Raw genomic sequence first — 4,569 nt, 5'->3', positions numbered from 1 at the left:
AGAAATGTCGGTGCTACTATAGTACCTGAGTATGTTTGTTGGTTGGAATGATGAGGAACAATCTGAACAGAAAACAAATGAATACAGTAATTGAACACAAAAAATTTAGGAATTGTCGAGTAATATCCAAATATTCGGAACTCAGTTAATTCGTATTTTCAGTAATTCGAGTGACGCAGAGTCTCTTTTTGTCAAATCAATGAGGGTATAGTGCCGTTTGTGGTCCACCGAATTACTGAAAATACAAATTAATCGAGTTCCGAATATTTTGACATTATTCGACACTTTCTCAATCTTTTTGTTCAATTATTCGTTCGTTTTCTGTTCAGATTGTTCCTCATTATTCCAACCAACAAGCATACTCAGTTACCATGCCTTGACTGCCACACAAAATAATCTTATTTATAATTACTGTACAAACAAATATTTTTTAAGTGCACAAACAGTAATAATAAAGTAAATAATACAGTAATAAATAAATGTAAGACTTACTGTACATTGTGAGGTGAACTGATAATATGTGGATGATATTCAGAAGGTGTAATAGTATTGAGGATCAGGTCTGGGGTCCACTGAAGATTAATCCCCAACCTACCTAACTCAGGAGACTTTTCCTTTGTTCTATGTATTTCTCCCTTGTTTTGTTGTGTTACTTGGCAGAAGAGGGACCTATAGTGTGTTTTATCCCAGCTGAGAAGAGATACGTAATTTGTGTATTATTGTGGGTAAAAATAATTATATATTAAATGCGTCCTCCGAAAGCGTCAATTTGCCACCAGAGTTTAACAGTTAATTCTTGTATAATATTTCTGATAAACTTCCTACATGTTTATGTTTGATATAATTAATGTATGAATCTTTAAATAATTAAGCTAAATGTCTTTCTCGTCAGAAATGGTCATTATGAATAAACTCATTTAGAAATAGCTACATCATTACTTCAGGAGGAAATCGGACAGATTTGCAACAGCCAATCAGGTGTAACTCTTGAGGAGGGGGCGGGGCATCTCTTCTCATCTGATAAAATATGCACAATAGTCAAATCAGCTCCAAAATTTCATCTTATATTTCTCCAATGAGGGTTTTTACTTCATTTACCAGTGTGGCCGTTACACTTATGGAATATCATCTACGATCTCACCTCTCATTATTTATTACTGTATTATTTACTTTATTATTGTAAGTATATTTTATAACTATTTATATTTGCACAATAATTATAAATATAATATTGTATATGACAGCCAAGGCAACTTTTTGAACCACTCAGTTATTTCACATTCATTCCAAATTCAAATCGTTTAATTAATTTTTTGAGAAACATACGAATTAAACCCAGTAGGAATACAGCGATCCTGTTCAATAGCCAAAATTCATCGTTTAAAATATTTTAAGTCCAAAAATTCATTGTTTAAAAATATTCTGAGTCCAAAAATTTCATCATTTAAAATATTCCAAGTCCAAAAATTCATCGTTTAAAATATTTTAAGTCCAAAAATTTCATCATTTAAAATATTCTAAGTCCAAAAATTCATCGTTTAAAATATTCTAAGTCCAAAAATTCATCTTTAAAAATATTCTAAGTCCAAAATTTATTCTAAGTCCAAAAATTCATTGTTTAAAAATATTCTAAGTCCAAAAATGGCCAAAATTATTCCTGGGCAAATTTTGAGTAATAATAAATTTTTGTGTGGTTTTAGAGGTAAAACATTTGTGCCATTCTTACGAGCTCCAGCTTGGCATCTGTGTATTATAAGGCATAACGGACTACCTGGACGTGGGGAGAGTAACTCACTGGGCCCCTACTGAGTTACTCTTCCCACGTCCAGGTATTCCATTATGCTTGTATTTTTTTATATTATTGGTGAATGATAATTTGAAGGCCTTCCTCCGGAGACGCTTCCGATTATCTTTTACCAAATTTTTTCAACGTTAGTCCTGGCAATGGCAAACTCAAAAAACACTTAAGGGTAAAAAACGGGAAATTTTTTTGCTCAAATTTTGCAATTTTTAGCCATTTTTTCATAAAAAAAATGCCAATTTTTTCATATTTTTAGCTATTTTTTCATATTTTTAGCTATTTTTTCATATTTTTAGCTATTTTTTCAGGTTTTTAGGTTATTTTAGTTATTTTTTTTATTTTATATATTTTATTTATATATTTTTATTTATATATTTTATTTATATATATTTTTTATTAATATATATTTTATTTTATATTTTTTTATTTAATTATATTTTATTTATTTATATTTTTTTTATTTATATATTTTATTTATATATATTTTTTTATATTTTATATTTTTTTATTTATATATATGGTTTATTTTCAAGTTTATATATATTTTTCATTTTGTATATAATAAGTTAGATATTTTTTTTCAAGTGTTTCATCAAATTATTTTAGCTTCAAAATCGAAACTTGAACTTAGTCAATTTACCACCTTAAAATTTAATATTGCAAATGCTGGAAAAAGGTTAATAAAGGCGTATTGACATTTGGGCATTTATTAATGGAAACTTGGTAATATAAATTTGCAGTCCAGGGGAGCGGTAGTCCAGGGCAGCAGCACACACAGAGCAGAGCCGTCTAGGACAGCAGCATGCACAGAGCAGAGCCGTCCAGGGGAGCGGTAGTCCAGGGCAGCAGCACACACAGAGCAGAGATGTCTAGGACAGCAGCACACACACAGCAGAGCCGTCCAGGGCAGCAGCCAGCAAGCACAGAGCAGAGCCGTCCAGGGCAGCAGCCAGCAAGCAAGCAAGCACAGAGCAGAGCCGTCCAGGGCAGCAGCCAGCAAGCAAGCACAGAGCAGAGCCGTCCAGGGCAGCAGCCAGCCAGCAAGCACAGAGCAGAGCCGTACAGGGAAGTCCAAGGCAGTAACCAGTAATCACAGTCTAGGGCAGCACGGCACTCCAGTGTTCAGAACAACATTTCTATACAAAATAAAATGTAAAATTAATATTCAAATTTTTTAACCATAAAAATGTTTTAAATATAGTAATGACAAAATGAACTGTAGTGTTTTAGACAAAATTCCTTAACACTTGACAGAACCAAATTTATAAACTCAATAGATAAATAAGAATTTTTGTTAATTTGAATTTTTCACCAAATGATCCTTGAGAACAAGTGTCTAGGGAATATTATCAGTAACTGTACAGCAACTTAACCTAAGTGTACAAGTTATGGTTCATATTAACTAAACTATAAAAACCAAAAACCTTTCATTACAAAACTTACCCACAAGTGAGTTTAGTTTAACCATAATAGTTATTGATGCTTAACTACAATATTTCCTGTATCTTTGGTTCATAGTTTTGGTAATATATTTTAAATGTTTTCTTTCAATGACTTGACCCAGAACTTATTGATTTGTGATGAATATTTTTACTTTCCACTAACTTTACGTCAATGAATTCCTCGAGTGGGTCAGTCACAGGTCTGGTACAGTATTACAAGTGAATGTTGCTAAGAGTACTTTATTATTTACTAAACATACTCATCTTGTAGGTAACTTTATGTACTTTACTGAATTAATTAAAGTCAAGCATAAACATGACCAATAATTATTTCTGGTGTTATAAATTTGATGTATTAAACGATTGGTTGAGAAGTTATAAGTAGTTACGGCCAGAGTCCAGTTTTGGGGCTTTTAACTTTGGTCAATTGTTATGATATTCCTGTCATCAATAAAGGATCATAGGTACAGTCAGGGTCAAAAGTGTTGAACACTTGGCAATATCTGTCATCTACTTGAGTTATATGATTGGGATATACTGTACTAATAACACAACAGTACTATCATATTATGCCTGAACCACAAAATAGGATTAAACTCTACTTAATACCAAAGATCTTCGGTACTTACATGCCAAATACTGTCAAGTGTTCAGCACTTTTGACCAAGACTGTACATCAATTCTAGCCCCATAATCCCCTTTCAATATTCTCGACCCTTTACACATTTTCTCTTATAAATTTAAGTATAATTTCTCCATTACTTTCTATTTTGTCTTGAAATTTATAGCACCAAGAAATCTAGTATGGTCATTGAATATCCCAGAGCAATTTGTTTGCCTTTGGTTTTAAGGATAAACTGGCAGAGAAATTCCAATCCGAGTGTTGGAAAAGTTCATTTTGACACAGGACCATAAAGTAAACTTTACTCCCCTGTAAGTGATCATTCCGAGACAATTTTATATGTAGTATCTTGTTTTTTGTATATTTTTATATCAACTGAACTTGTTATATTCTTTACCTGAGGTAGAGAGGAGGGGTGGAAGGCTGGGTTTTGGCTGTATCTTGGCACCTGCTTCCTTTAGTTGTGTTGTGAATCACTTGCCATCCTGATATTGGAGGAGAGAAGCCTGGTACAGCAGTACAAGTGAGGCAAGATGTGTGGTACAGCAGTACAAGTGAGGCAAGGTGTGGTACAGCAGTACAAGTGATGCAAGATGTGTGGTACAGCAGTACAAGTGAGGCAAGATGTGTGGTACAGCAGTACAAGTGAGGCAAGATGTGTGGTACAGCAGTACAAGTGAGGCAAGTTGTGTGGTACAGCAGTG

Source organism: Homarus americanus, unplaced genomic scaffold, assembly GCF_018991925.1.
Source record: "Homarus americanus isolate GMGI-L3 unplaced genomic scaffold, GMGI_Hamer_2.0 scaffold46583, whole genome shotgun sequence".
NCBI lineage: Eukaryota > Metazoa > Arthropoda > Malacostraca > Decapoda > Nephropidae > Homarus > Homarus americanus.
Note: the sequence above shows the minus strand (reverse complement) of the source record.